The sequence below is a fragment of the Diadema setosum genome, chromosome 22 (genome assembly GCF_964275005.1).
Source record: "Diadema setosum chromosome 22, eeDiaSeto1, whole genome shotgun sequence".
Classification (NCBI taxonomy): domain Eukaryota; kingdom Metazoa; phylum Echinodermata; class Echinoidea; order Diadematoida; family Diadematidae; genus Diadema; species Diadema setosum.
The window spans coordinates 24,171,305-24,188,270 of record NC_092706.1 but is presented as its reverse complement, the minus strand read 5'-3'; the positions used below and the strand labels follow the sequence as shown (position 1 = coordinate 24,188,270).

General features: G+C 36.7%; 1 protein-coding gene across 1 annotated transcript in view; it reads left to right on the top strand.

Annotated features, from left to right (window-relative positions):
* LOC140245015 (uncharacterized) overlaps positions 1–16,966 on the top strand; it is a 352,187-nt gene that overhangs the window by 118,018 nt on the left and 217,203 nt on the right. The gene's annotated exons all lie outside the window — the stretch shown is intronic.

Genomic DNA, 16,966 nt, shown 5'->3' with positions numbered 1-16,966 from the left:
ATGAACGAGGGCAACTCGAAGCACTCCAAAAACGCTAGAATCGCTTCAAATTCTGTTCATTGTTGCTTTTTTGTGTAACAATTATCAGAATGATATTTTCTGTCTTTTTTTTTCTTATATCACTGTCGTAAATGAGAGAAAATGACTCACGTCCACAAAAACTTACATCAGTCCCACATATTGAAAATTGTGCTGTTCAGTTGCACTACCAGGGGGCCATACCTACTGTATAGCTCGGCCTTGGTCGTGTGATCGTGTACATCACGACTTGTTGACAAGATACAAGTGTTGCCATGTAATTGTTGTTTTGATATATCTAGTTAAAATGGGTATCTGATTCTACACAAAAATCAACAGTGGCCAAGATAAAACTTACAGGTTATAAACCCTGTCAGACTTTTATACTTTTTGTGAATGAATCGTTTGTTATGAGTTATATGGCACCGGTATGCAGTCGGTGGGGGAATGGTTAGCATCTTCAGGGAATTTACCGACACATCTGCACAAGAAACATACAACATATCAAATTCGGTAGAAGCATGCATATCACACACACACACACACACACACACACACACACAAGGGTAACTAATTGTCCTGTAATCGAGTTAATGACGACTACCGTAGTTGAGAAAATACTGAACAAGCATAGCTGTGCTATTCAATGTGTTGATTAAACAAGTTTTCTTCAAATTACACATGTATATAGGAACGGTATTCTGGTTATAATTATTTGTTTGTCTTGAATTTTGACAAGCTTCTTTTTTTGATAGTTGTGATTCTTTGTTATATTGCGTGTTGAATTGTTGTTATTTATTAATAGGCTTCTAAATTTCAACCGCTGATTAGAAAAAAAAAATCTATGTAGATCATTTCATTGAGATTATACTTAAATAAAAATGTGTGACTGTAAATATACACAGCTTTAAATGGGCAAAATATAATCACATCCTTGTCACACTTTATACAATGTACATTTGTGAATAATAACATTTGATGGTACATGTACAGTTTATGAAGGGATAAGCCTATACCAGGTAGTGCTGGCGGTGGAGGTGGTCGAAGTCTTCAGGGAATTTATCAACATACAAACTGATATTCTCATTCTGCATTGGAGACATGCAACACACTTTTTTCCCCAAAAGAAACATGCTCATATAAAACACAAGAAGCAAGTCCTTCCAATCATCACAAAATAACATAGAGACAGCACACATGAATCCCAACGTAACTTATGTTTAATAATATATGTGAAAACAAAATCACATACATTGTGCCAATAACTGCTTCTCTTTCAGAAAAAAAAAAAATCAAATGCAAATACAATGCACCAAAATACTGTATGCACTTATCATTTTGCTTAATCATGCAACACTTAGAAAACTAACAGTTTTTCAAAATCGGTAAACTTTTGTAATGAAATCTTGATAATGTTAATTGCATTTTTAGGAAGCTCAATGTGCATTGTACATGTACATACATGTATTATATCTAACTTTACTGAAACGGACTTCCGGCTTATATTTTGTACATTATACAGGCATACCTGTGGGTGCCTATAGAATCTTCTCGAACATAGCAAATGATTAAAAGCAAGAATGTTTATTTTTACAATGGCTTAAACAGGAAAAGTGTAACAAACACGTACTTTCTTTCACTGTCTCACATTCTGTTACTGTGTCAGCATCCGTCTCCAGATGATATATACAGTTGTACTCATACGGGATGTAAACCCCTTGAAGGGGTTGGGTGGCTGAGTTGGAAATCGGGAGGCTTTAGAAGAGGGGCCATCCTTCTTCACCGGCCACTCTTACGTTTTTTCCATTTTTGTTTGTTTGTTAGTTTGCGATTTTTTTTTTTAAGTTTCTTCTTTCACGCTTCCTAAAGGTTGCCTTTTCATGAACAGCCTTTGTATTTGCTGTAATGAACAAAGTAAAATTTTACACAAGTTGATGCAAGAGCAGTTGAACAATTTGGTTGCAACGTATTATCATATGTACCGGTAAACCCGGGTATCTATCGTGCAAACAATCACAGCCCAACCTGGCAAGAATTTCACTCAAAAGGATTTTTGTTGTTGAGTACTTTTCACGTGCTTAAGTTATATAACTTCTGAGAAGAATGTCTATCAATATTCTGCACACTTGACGAAAGGCTGTTTGTACCTACATACGCGTAAAAGTGCTGCATCACCTCCACTAGTGTCAATGTCACACAGTTCAATCTTTTCCACTAAATAAGAGATTTTTTGCTCCAGGGTAACAAATACTTGTGCATCATTCCGATCCAGTTCCAGATTCTGTATCATTGAAACACCATAGATGTGAACCTTCAGCCATCTATAAAAGAAATGCAGAAAAGGAAAGAAAATAAACATCATGACTGCACTGTTAAACATCAAAGAAACTCAAGAAAAATATTTTCAAAAAAAAATGTTTCAATGAATCTATAAATGCTATACAAGCAAAGATAAAGAACAAATTTTATATTTCAGGAAAAGATTTTAATGAATTTCATAGTTTTAAATTCCAGTGCAAATGATTGGACCCCTCCCCCCCCCAAAAAAAAAACACAAAAAAAAACAAAAAACAAAAACAAAAACAAAAACAGAAAAGACAGAAAGAGAGAGATAAATTCTCACAGGATTTTGCTCAATACCCGCCAACACACACACACAACAAATGTCAGAATTATTACCCTTTTGTTTAGTGAGTATCATTCAGGAAAATGATGGGGGGGGGGGGGTTGACACCCCCTTTCCCCACTGTTATGCTAATGGTACCAGCCATCTTCAAGTGCTATGGACATTAATGTTGACATGCAAAAACAAACAAAACCCTACAAAAGTATAATTATTTTATTTCATTATTTAAGGACATCTCCTTACAGTACTATAGACTTTCTTTTACATACAGTGTGCGTACAAATTGTACATAGGACATTAAAAGATGAACAACACTACTTGTGAAGATCAGGGTGAAAACCCCAGGTGGAGTAGTACACTATACAGCGTTATATATATTATATCTTCATATGACAACCCAGACTACTGCAAGAATCTTCAGAACTGGAGTCTGAAGGAGGGACTTAAATCTGCAGAAGAAAAAAAGGAGGAAAAAAAGAAAGATCAGAACATGAATTTACTTACTCAGTCATTTTGCTTGAAGGAGCTATCCCACAGTGGAGTTTCTGCATTTCTGGGAACCGACTCAGTAAGTGGAATGTGCTACATGATGAAGTTCGAAGCCAGGAACTTTCCTTGAATGTCCAGTATTTTGACTGCAAGGAATTCAGAAAGAAGATGTTAAACAATCAAAATACAGTGTATGATAGATTCCAGTTACCATGGTTACTGATCTATTCTCTAATAGTTATATAAATGTACAATGATAGCCTAAAGCTTCGAATTGATGGGTAAATATAGACACCCTAAAATTTTTTAACGCGGTACATACTTGTAGTTAGCCTAATTGAAAACCAAGGTCTACATGTACACATTAGCCTGAACAGATGCAATGCGACAACAGTGTACAGCTGTTTGTACATCACAACCTGTGTACAGCCAGGAAAATAAAACAAAAATTAATTTGATGAAAAATAAACTCTGAAAACAGTCAATCAATGTGCTACATTTGTACATGTAGGCCCAGCCGTGTGCCTTTACTACAGTTGTACATTCAGTTCTTCTTCTTCTTCTTCTTCTTCTTCTTCTTCTTCTATATGTGGTATAGATCACTTTGTAAAAGTTAACGTAAAACAATTTTTGTTTGTTGCGATTGGGATGAAACTATCATTTGGTGAGGTACCAAAAAAAGTTAGACCGACAGTATCTGTCTCTTCACGACAGACTTCTTATCTTACATTGGGACATGTATGGTCAGCTGTACGTGTCCCAATGACAGTGATGAATGTCAGTAATTTATTAAGAATCCCACAGTGAAGAGACGGATACCGATGGTCTAACTCTAAGAAAATGTTACGCCAAGGACCGTACAGTTTTTATGATTGAACCACATGTAATTCACGATTAATAACTCTTGGTACTAGTACTACTACTTTATTTTGCTTGATCATGATTCATGGATAATTATAGCACTGTAAGAAATATCACATGTGGGTGGGTAGATCTTGTACAACTGTAGATCAAACTTCAAAGAAAGGCATGCGCGATGCGCAGATTAATAGTATGAAATAAACAGACAGACCAAAAACTTTTTTAAAAGTTACCATTTGCATTCTTTATCTTACCGGACTTCCACAAATTTAAACATTTAACTAGGCCCCCTAGCCCTACATAAACTTGATGGGTTTTATAATAAGACTCAAGAGTATCGGCTACAACCTACTAAATTTACAACTTTTTTTTTATAAGATCTATCTAAAGGTTACTGACTGTATTCAACAAGCCTAGTAGATCTGTATAGATATTTCATGCAACAAGTCAGAAACAAACATGCACGAATTACGAGTGCAACCTACAAATTGTAGGTTACTGTTACCAGTTACACTTACAGCTAATCTACAAGTGTGTAGAACTTCCGTTCTACGGTGTTTAGACTTTTAATAGACAACTGACAGTGTGTTATCTACACTGACTTTAAGCTAAGATAGTTACAGCTGTATTAGATTTAATAATCCCCCATGGTTCTTTATGTACGGGACTACAGTCGCACAGAATGCACTGCGTCGCACAACTAAAAAATAACGATAAAGTGACGTAATACGGACACGTACCGTAGAGTAACAGTGGAAGCCGGTTTCGGAGTCCGCGTCGTTTCACAAAATTTCCGTCACTTTGAAGACAAATAGCGAAAATGTTTTATTTTTGAGCCCAAACGAGACTGCTATCAAAATGTTCGCTAGAGTTTTGGCTTTCCAACGATGCAATTGGTGTTACCGTCCAATTTGTAGAAGGGTCAGGATCCAGCAAAGTCTGACACCTTACAAAATGCAGAAAAAAAAAGAAAGCCAGTTTTCTTCCTCAAATAAATTGTTTTGGTTTTAATAATATTTTTTTGTAAAAGATGTGCACATTCTGTAAGGTATTATTTCAATATTTGTCTAAAAATAATGCGAGCAGTGTACTTCTAGAAGACATCAGCAATTGATCTCGCAAAGCCTGTTGCCTTCTCTCATAATCTCGTGCACCGAAATCTGCACGCGAGACTTCGCGAGACGAAAAATAAAATGTTCACGTTTTGCACAGTGCGAGCGAACGCTGCCGGTAGACTGCTGAGAAGAATATGCATGTGGGTTTTGGACATTTCAATTTGTGTGTTGATAGGCAGCTCAAACAGCATTGATTAGATAGTAGATAATTGTGTTCTCCACTCTTTTTAAGCTATTCTTCTTCTTTTTTCCAGTAGTATAGATTCAGAATCAAACTATCTATCTGGAAGAAAGAATTTCAATTTATGATTACTCCTTCTTTGTTTGTTTGTTTCTATTTTGTTTAATTTAGTGTAGTTTAGTTTTTTGTGTGTGGGTGTGTTTGAAGTGACTTCAATGAATGTATTAGTCAGTCCTATGTCCCAAGAAGGTACAATAGAAGGTATAGAATAAAAATACCCGAAAGTCTAATCAATTCTCAAACTAGATGGCATCACGGTCTAGTAATTTAATCTAATGAGAGAAAACTTTTGAAAAAAAAAATGGGGCTACATGCCTATTTGCCAGAATTTACATGTGGTTACAATTTGATGTATCTATATGTAATCACAGTTCGGAGAACTTTATAGCGTGCAGGATGGCTACTGTGTAAATTACAGGAAGTTTGTTCAAGAGGTCATTGAACTTCGAAGCTCATCTGTGGTATAAGTCCGTAAGTCTAGTGATGTAATGAGTGTGTGTTGTCTACAGTAGGCTCTGTTTAGGAGATCACAGCAAGGTCTTATCCAACAGCAGGTGTGCAGGGGGTATCCAGTCATGTGACTATTTCCCTCCGTCCACTGCTCTGATGTCGCTAAAATTGTGACAGGGATCTAGACGCTCCGAGAAGAGAAAAGTTGTAGGGCATGTTCAAAAGCAGTTGTTTGTTACGGCCAGGGCATAAGTCTGAGTGAAATTCGACAAATGATAAGGAGGGATCTGAGAAGTGTTTTAGTGTCCGTCTGATAATTTCATATCACTGAATAATCTCTCAGCACTTCATTAATGGCTGCCTGAATTTGTCATGTGACATACTAAAATCTTACTGAGAAAAATAAAAACAAAACAGAACAAAACAGACCAAAAAGTAAAGCAAAACTAGACCAAGCAAAAACAATCATCATGACGTGTTGCAATTAGCAAAAAATACCCAACTGGAAATGATGTGAATGAACTTAAATGTCCTTGATATACAGTGCATCCTGACTAAAGTCGCAATGAGAATTTTCCCTCTGAGGTGAATTGCAGTAGCTGTTGGACCACTTCAGTGTATTTTTTTTTACAAGGGACTGCTTTTTCATTCTACATATTGTGACTGTATCTCAGTAGATGTCCACTGCATTGAACAGGCAAGTTACCCATCTATCTTTGTTTTTTTGTTCTTTTTTTTTTTTTTTTTGCTACATTTAGCTAATGGGACTAGTGGTGTAGTATAGGGTGCATTTATGTACAAATTTTCTGAGGCAGAATCATGAACCTAAACGCGTTTGAGGCATTTTCAGGCAATAGATAAATGCAACTGTGTTTTCAAATGCATCTAGAAATGCGTTTGACACCACGATCTCCTTTCTGAGAGTAGACAAATGCAATGCCATTAAGGGTGTGTTTATGCTCAATTTGCGAAGGCAGAATCGGCATTTTGAAACACTGATTCAAAACGCCGTTCACGAGAGCACTGTTTATGCTCACTTTCTTCAAGCCTTGGAGAGCATTTGCGATTGCTTCGCTGACTTCAGCAGAGGCAGATCAAATTGGGGCGCGCGCTTTTTGGAAGTTCTGGCCCGAGTGTGTGCATCATGTTCCATAGCATGTCTAAAATCATTTTGATTGCTTTACACACGTATGGACTGTAGTCAATGATAGGAAATACGAGAATTTATTTCATCGACAAATTGTTGACAAAATCGGAATGTATGATATGTAGTGAGCTCTTCATGCTCTTCATGTCTGTCACCATGTACAGTAATGTACCAACAGGGAGCTTGAGGGATCAGCACCTGCAAATTGTGTTTCACAGCACAGTAACCGAAGGTCGGCTGGCCTGGCGCGCTCTGTTTCAAGTGAACCAGAAAGGCGATGAAGATTACGTCATTTAGACGCGTATGTGATGTGAGTTGCGTTTATGCTTCCCCATCAAACGTGATTAGTAATGATTAGAAACGCAGATCGTAAACGCATTTTTTTGTGTGTTTTGAAACGACGTTTTGAAACGGCGTTTATATCAAAGTGAGCAAGGACGCAACCGCATTTTGAATTAAATGCGTATCAAAACGCTGATTCTGGCCCGAAAAGGGGAAGCATAAACACGGCCTTAGAAACATGTTTGTATCTCTGTGCTCCTTGCAATCAAGCAAAAAGAGAAAAAACAGTCATTTGTTGTTGTTTTTTTCTTTTTGTGTGCTTTTTTTTTGCTTTAATTTGTTACTTTTTATGTTTTGTTTTGTTCGTGTCAAGTTTCATTTTATGTGGTACTGTTCCCAGGTATTTTGTTTTGCCATTTGTTTTAATTTCTCATTGGATCTTTTAATATGTGTGTCCCTGTGTGTTGTTGGACCCTCCAGGTCATGAAAAATTGTGACAGTTTTGAGAACAGCATGTGTAATTATCAAGTCTGGACTGCATCCAAGCCTCAGACCAATGTGTGTGTTCAGGCAAACACCACCTGAAACAAGCACAAGGCAGTTTGCCGAGTATTTTGTGTGATTCACCAACAAGGGGTGTAGTTAGAGGTTGGGGAGGGGGTGGGGCGGGTGGGGTGTGCACAGGAGCACATCAGGAAGTTATTAATACAACAGTTGTAGAATTCTTAGGGGGCCAATTAGTGCACTTTATGCTGGGGTGAATTACCACTACTTTGTTCCCCCTCACCCCCCCCCCCAAAAAAAAAAAGAAGCAAATGTATATGATCTATAGTGATCCAACATCAGCCTGTGATATTATGGTATAATGTTAGTAATATGAAATAGCTGATTTCTCCTCATGACTGTGCTGTCACTTTCATCACATTTCTTTTTGTAATATTGTGGAATGGGAATGAGAGTCAGTTCTTTCTAGGATAACATTAACTGTATTATCCTGCACGCCACTTGTCAAGCCCGTCTTGTGAAATATCCAGTGAAATAAATCAACTCCAATGTGAACTTCAGTATTCACATGTTTTGGTCTTTTGTGCCAATTGCATCTGAAGTGTGTTGTTCAGGAAAAAACAAACTAACAATAAACAAAAACAGAATGAAAAAAAAAAGGACATATGTGATCAACATGGAGCGTGTTAAACATTGGATATTGTTGAATTCTGTGCAATTCTTCTTTCAACTGCACAAAGTATTCCTCCCTGTCCCCACTGCTACCCTATATACACATATTGGTCCCAGGTGACACTTAATATGACCTATATCAAATGTACTTTGTCCTTTATTTGACACTTTGTATGCGAATGCCAGTCACTCAGTTAATGAATTATGTATCGAAAGCCTTTTTTTTTTCAGTTACCTTGACAAAAAAAAAAAAAAAAAATAGTATTGAGTCATAACTCGAGTAGAACATTTGAAAGTGAAGAGTTTGTTTGCAAAAAACCGATAAGTCCATATTTGCCAAATGGAGATATTTGCGATTAAAGGTCAAGAAAAATAAAGAGAATAATAAGAAAATTTTGCTCCTTTTGACCATAACTTCAAAAATATACCTTTATATGTAGTGACCAATATATCATTTAAAATGTATTATTTTGTACTTTATGACAGAGATCGTACTTCAAAATCTTCAAAAATGGACTTATCGGTTTTTGCAAACAAACCCTTCAAGTGTTGCATTGGTCATTTGTGCACATTGCACTTGTGTGAAGGTATAAACTTGAAATCTTTTATGTAACCCTTGTTGACCCATCGATACTCTGGTGCTAACTTCAGGGTGATTATAAGTTTTATTCCTTCACTAAAAAAAAGGAAGTAAGCCTTCCCTCTCCCTTCCAAGGGTTATGTTTTTTGTCTGGTAGGAAATGCTAGCTTTGGCTACAGGAAAGGCATGGCTGTAATACTGCCTTGTCATTCTCTGCACTGTATTTTGATCTCCTATAATTAGAATTCCGTTATAACCTCATTTTTAAAAGAGCAAAAATGGAAATAAAAGAATTATTTGTGACTGCCCTGGCTACAGTTTTGGTCAAAAACATAAATTACATGTATTTACCCTGAAAAAGCTGGATCTTGCCTCAAATGGTTAACTGTCAAGAGTCCTATATGCACTTTTGGCACTCATAAACCTAAAAAGACATTCTAAAAGGAGCATAACCAGAATTGTTTATTTAAAAAAGAAGCACTCTCAGAATGTATTATGTAGGACAATTGCATGTCTGCCTTTAATACATGAGCTGATTATTTAAATAATCTAGATTGTATTTCATTTTTTGAAAGGAATTTTCTTTCCTGAAATTTGCCTGCTCTTGTACATGTATTATTTGAGACCCTATTATAACAGATGATTATAAATGTCCTTTTTTTGGGGTAGTCAGTGAATAGAATTTTGATTCGAGAAAAGAATGATGTGAAAGCAGAAAAGAAATGTGCCTCATTTCTGGTATGTGTGTATGTGTATGTGTGTTTGTGAGAGATAAATGTCCCAGTGACTTTTAGCTTTTTGTCAACAATTACGATCCCAAATTCCTTTGCACGGAAATGCCAGCCATAGACTAAAGACTTACCTTAGGTTTATCGCACCTAAAACACTCGCCTACAACCACGCGACGACATATCCCCCATGCATTCCACATCCTCCCGCTTGCTGTTTCCTCAGAATCAGAGTGATTTAGCACCCGGCAAATCAGATTGCGTCCCTATTTTCGGAGCCCCACGTTCCTCCAGACGGCGAAACGATCATGATTAGTTAAATGAAGCTAATTACTCCCCAAATGAGATCGCTACCGACTCAACCTAGCATGTGGCTAATAGGGAGTTTTATGTGCCTTTTCGTCTCTGGGCCCAAATCCTATAATTGAGTGAAATGAATCACCCATAAGGAAGAGCACTACCTTTAATTGGCATTTAGTGGGACTAAGGGCCCAACGATCCTATTGACAACTCATCCAATATCCATAAACCTTCATCTATGTGCTTAACACTTTGCAAACACTGGAGTACACTATATGTGCCGCAAGTTTAAAATGTCACGTTGTCCTTGTGCTTAGAAGTGAAATTTGAATCTTAACTAAATTATTTTGCCCATATCCCTTTCCCCGTTCAACTGTTCTTATTTGATAGAAACAATCCTATACTATTTTAATCCTGGAAAGAAAAAAAAAAAGGTTTTATTCCAAAACTTGTTCCTATCTGTGAAAAATCTGAGAAAGAGAAAGTATGGAAAAATGAATACACTGAGTTCCACTGAAGTAGAAACAGTATTAAACAATGTTTTCTTTTAGAATAGTAGAAGATGATGTGGAGTTTTAAAAAAAAAAAATATGTAGGGTTAGAAATAAATGCTAAATGCTTTAAAGAGGAAAGAATGAAAAACTAAATGAATGGATTTAACCATGTATGTAATTTCCCATGGACAGTGGTAGTGAAGAAACCATTCTCTTTAGTAAATGTTTTCATTGGAATTGGATCTAAATGAGAAAGTTTGGGCATTTTAAGGTTTTTAATGTGTTCCCAAGAAATGATAGCATGAGGAACAGTGAGCCGTGTATGTGTTTCTGAACATGGTGTAGTATTGCGCTATTTCCTAGAAATTCATCGTCAATTAGCTGAGAGGAAGGTGGGATGCCATCCTGTCTCAGAACACGATGCGATAAGAAAGAAAAAAAAATGCAAATGTACAACTGTTGATGCGTTGTCAGTATTGACTGTATGAAACACAGAGTTCACATTCTTAAAGATGCTGCCCCTTCTTTACAATATACAAATAATGACTGCTATGAGGGGCACAGTTAAAATTATGGGCCCTCGGTGATGTGAAAACCCTAACTATGCCCAAAGCGTAGCTGAGGGCATAGTTATGGTTTTCACATCACCGAGGACCTACATAATTTTAACTTTGCCCCGAATATCAAGCTGTCATTATTTGTTTTATATACCGAAAATATAGATTCCGAAATATAGATACCGAAAATATAGATTCTAGTCTCTTTTACAGCACTCGTAATCAACGCTGATCGACAGCGCGGCGGTCGTATCATTGGTGCGTACATATGAGTGATCTATGTGTACGGAGTTGCGACTGTCTCCAAACCTATTTACAGGGCACTGTTGATTCTATGCCCCGGGCACAGTAAATCATGACGTCATTTTGATCAAAAATGGGGCACAGCTATTTTCATGACTCCACTTTTAACCAATCAGATGAGAGGAATCTATATTTGAGGTATATAATAAACAATATTCCACTTTTAATAAGCTAGGATAAATCTCCCCTGACCATCCCAAAATTTCCATGGAAGCCTCTAGCAAACCTGATTCTCAATTCTCTAATTCCAGACTTACTGGAAGAAAAAAAAAATGCATGGGTCACACAGAGGTCACATAACTCTCTGTGTGTGCTGTCTTTTATTGTTGATGTTATCAAAATACATTCTTTCTATATTTTCTATGTAAATTTACAATGTATGATTGGATTCTGATTAGCTCTGGTTTTTAAATCTTAAAGTAATGATTGACTTCTATTCAACAATTCAACGTCTCACATGAATGTGAAGATCATCCATGCAATCATACACATATTAATACATACAATGTAAACACACACATATACACACACACACACACTGTGTCTCTTGTCTATGTATTTTTGTGCATCTTGCAAAAATCCATGAAAACCAATCACACTCCGTAGGCTGATGTCTGTCCTGCAAGCTTTAAACTGTTCGCTCTTTGGACTATAGAAAATCCAGTCATGCATAAAAAATGCATTACATCATAATATCATATGTGTACGGAGAAAGAAGAAAAAATGCCTGCTTATTGACACAGTGTCCATGCTATCGTGCTCATGTTAGACATAGTTCCATCGGAAATCCCCCGTGCCACTTTAATGCCAGACTTTACATTCCCACAGGTACACATTTTTATAGACCCTGTCCCCTTTCATGGTTAACTTGCTTCCTTTCCAGTTTCCGTTTGTTCTGGGCCAACCCCCCAGAAAATTTGCTCTGTCTGTGCCATGTGGTGTGCTGTAGTTGGGGAGTGGTATTGTTCTCGTTAACAAACAAAATGAGGATTGTTATCATTTTTTTTTTCAGCTTTAAAGATCAGGAAACGGGGCAAGGGTGTGAGGTTAGATTCTGTGAGAAAGTACGGTGCTAGCATTCAGATTCAAGGTTTTATACCAAGGGAGAGGAACTTAAAAAAAAAAAATGTGTGTCATGCGTGAGACTAGACATTCAAGTGTCTTCACACGCTGAGAAGATTAGTTGCTATTCTTCAGAGCCCTTCCATCAGAGCTTTGGATGATTTTTGTTTGACCAATTTCAGCAATATACCTTTCATGTTGGATCGATAGTGTAGTCTCATCTGTACTGCGTACCACATGCAGCCTTTCCATAGGTAAGACTCAACAAAGATTTCACATTACATTAAGATGATCTTTGTGGTCACCTCTTATATGCTTTAATTTCAGCGTTTTATCACCTTTTAGGAAGAGCTCCCATTGTTACGTGATAAAAATGATGACTGATTGGGAAGGTAGCATATAAAATGTTCCATCTAAAGAATTGAAATGATATTAATTATAGAGAGAGGGAGGTTACAAATCCAGATACAGTGGCTTGTAATCCTCTCAAAACCTCGGGATGGAACACCCCACATGTTCCTGATGACAGAAGTTATCCTGGGTGATGTTGTATGGGGGAGTCAAACTACTTTGAGAAAGCACTTTCACTTGAATTGTCTGTGGTAGCTGTTTGTAATGTTCGCTGTCACTACTATAGGCCCCAAGGCATGGGCAGCCCACTGTTTACACCGCGTGTGCAGCGATGTGCTACACGTACATTCGGTTCTTCTGCATGTACATAGCTTTCAGCCAAGTGGTTCAGAAGTTTGATAATTGTGACTGTCTATAATGCACATTAGCCTTTTGAAAGCAAATGAGAATGACATACTGTATCATTTGTTTATGGTAGAGTTACATGTAGCACCAAATAGCACATATGATATTGCCAACTCTCTTGATCTGCATGGTGATGCAAAATGATCAGGCAATCTTGTGTTTTTGTTGTTGTTGTTTTTTCGTAAAGCTTTGTGCTGATTCACTTTGCACAATTATTATGAACAGGATGCAAAAAAAAAAAGACTTTTTGAATTCCATAATGCAATTTGTCATACTTCTGTCATTATTTCGGCATATGCGCAACTCAGACATTTGAAATGCTTTGCTTGCTACACAATTGCTATCGTTATTTGTTTATATCTATATGTGAACTGTTGGGAATGAAATAGACTTTGTTTTGAGATAGGATCCAAAATCGATCGTTCTTGCATATGAATGGGCTTATTGTGCAGAAGGATGAGAAAGAGAAAAGAAAAACATAGAAGAGAAATAGGGAAGAGAGATGGCGTGGAGAGAGAGAGATGCAAAGAAGAGATAGAGACAAGAGAGAGAGGAGAGAGAGGAGTGACAGAAGGATGGAGAGCAAAGCAAGGATAAATGGTTTATGAAAGAGAGGGGAGAAGAAGAAGGAGGAGGTGGAGAAGAAAGGAAGAAAGAGAAGGGCAGGCAAAAAGAAAGGGAAAGGAATGAATGAGAAAAGTGCATGCATTCAGGGGGGTGCATTTCATGAAGCATTTTGGTCTGATATTTTTTTCTGACAAACTGTTTTAAGCTACTGAAATCCTTGCATCTGATTGGCTGAGAGCAAAGAAGAAATAGCCAACCAAAACGCTTCATACAATGCATCCCAGGAGTAAGTCTCTTCATAGTATACCGTAACTGCGAGTGAAATGTAATTTGTGACCGTTAATATCATGATTGAATAACAAGCCATGGTTTTCACCCCGGGGGCACTTGAAGGTGATATATTTATGCTAATCATATCACCAGTGGGCAGGATGCATGTCATTAATTGGGTAACATGACCCCAGCGGTCAGCTGTATTTTACTTAACCCTAGCCCCCCACCCCCACTCCTTTCCCCCTGAACTCATTGGCAAATCTCTTACCCAAGATTGAAACCATTTAACCCCCCTTAATATGCTCGGGGGATTTCAAGACCATCAAGCCAAAGTGCTTTTTACTCAAGTGTCAGATTTAGTTGGATGCAAAATTCAATTAACTATTAGATTGCTACCACTGTAGTTGCAGCCATTTACACTTGATTGGAAAATGCATGATAATTTAATAGAAAATGTGGAAATCACTTTGGGTGTTGCTAAGCAACTGCTCCAAAACTAAGTGGAAGTTCAGCAGAACTCTCTTAGGCTGGAGTGTTTGTTTGTTTGTTTTTTTTTTGCTTTTTTTTTGTATTTCCCCTCTTTCTCTTATGGTTGGGAGTTTCAGTACTCACAGTAAAAAAAAAGAAGAAAATAAATGAATGAATAAATAAATAGATAAATGAATAAATGCTAAGAATGAATTCTTAGAATGTATTTTTTCATTCCATGACTTCAATGAAGAGCCAGTTGCCTTTTATAACTCAGATATATGCTGTATCATTTTAAATACATAATGTAGAAGTGAAAAATCATGTTCCACGCATGATTTACATAGGGCAGCAACATAGAAAAGAAGAAAAAATATGAGAAATCCACCCAAACTTACATTTAGATTAGGTAAATGCAGAAATACTAGCAGAACACTTAAATGAAGGTTGTGTTTAGTCAGTCTGCCTAAGAGTTATTAATTTTTGTATTCAAGTTTTATCCAACTTTATATTTTATCAGCACAAGATGGATAGGCTAAAGATTTTATGATGTCAAAGTGATACAACAATAAAGACATATATGAAGAGAATTCCACAATTTTCGTGACCATTTTTCTAGCATATAATATTGAAAGAGCTCTGTTTTTGCTTCTTACAGCAGGCATTGAAAATAATATAACCCCCATGTCAGTAACAAGTCAAGGATCAGTGTAAATTAAAAGAAAGAACAAGAATGTAGGGAATTCTTTATATCTTATCCTTTATTTTGCCACTACACAACTAATATTGAGACATGGAAGGTTCCATTTTGAGCAATAGACTGTCAAATTTGTGGAACAACTTCTTATGAATAAAAACTGTGTTACCAATATAATTCTCTATTTTTATTGATATTTATTTCTTGATTTTTTTTTTTTTGCATTCAGGTTAGAATATAATGGGAATGTTATGTTATGTCATAAGTTTCTTTTAGCAGAGGTATCATTCGTATCATTTATTGAAAGACAACATTATGAACAAGAATGTAATTGAGTAAGAATTTACCATGAACAAAAAGAAAATGATCAAGCCAAAGAAAATTTGGAAATGAAAATGGGTTATGTTTTATTTTTTCTTGTTTGTTTGTTTGTTTGTCTGATTTTTGACAGCGTGTCATGAACCTTCACATGTAGACATGTTATTCATCTTCATTTAAACATGAATATGAATGGACTTTGCAAATGAAAATATTTGTTCGCATAAGGAATTTCTGATGCTGTGACAAAAAACTCACTTGTGTGTTGATCTAAATATAGTATCCTAGCTCTTGAAGGTTTGCATGAAGGAAGAACGTTCTGTAACAACGTCATGCCAAGTATCACATTTGATGAACTTTCATCCTGTTTGTGAACTTTATTTTAGTGATGGCAAGAGGGATTTGATGTAAATCAAACTAGGAAATGTTAATTATGCAAAAGTTGTCATTGGTTTTCAGTGATTGACAGTTCTGTGGGCGCATCAACACATTACGGCCAATTTGAATATTATTTCCTGTTTTTAACTTTGGACATGATTATCTTCTTTTCATAATTAACCCGTTGAGGATGAGTCCCGAGTATACTCAAGCATCTATGGGAAATACAGGTTGTAGTAAAATCAAACTGTCCTCAACAGTTTAAGGGAAGGTTACAATTCATGTATAAAATTCACATGAAGGATGAAAAGTTGTTGTGAATTGCTACAAAATAGAGGGAAAACTTGATTACATCAGTGTAGCATTTTTTTAGGTTTAATATAAACACCACATGCATAGTTTCAATACACTTGCATACATTTATTTATCATACTGGTATTTACTTATCATTAGGGGTGTCTTCATCAGCCCGAAGTTCAAACTAGCGGGAAATTTTGCGGTCTTGGAAAATAGCCCGATACAATGAATGTGCGTCTTCATCAGCTCGAACAGCCCGCTTGGGGAAATTAGCCCAAAAATTGACGCATGCGCACTTTGCATCATTACTCTGCTTTGCTCGCGGTTCGAAAGTGGATTTCCCCGCGCAAAATCTCCTGTATCACTGTATGTATGATAATAAAACCAGGAAAGTGAGCAGTACAGCATATTCTCTCCAAAGGGATATCAATAACGCTACTCTTTCTTCTGTCCAGTGAGATATCTTAAATGAAATTAATGATTTGCAATGCTTAAACAAGTCCAAAATACACACAATCTGCAAGAATCTTCAGCTTAGGTAGAGTGGACCATTAGAAGAAGTACAAACAACAGCCAGCATGCAGGGCACTGAGATATAAGAGGGAGGTGAGAGGTATCACCTCCCTGGTTTTAAAGATGCCAACAACAGTGTAGGCCTAGTACACACATGTGATCCTTGAATACACCGTGCGTGTATGTACTGTACACAATCACTAGCTTGTACATGCGCTTTCCATAGCCAGCTGGCTAACCAGAAAAGTACGTGGAGGGATCGAGAAAATT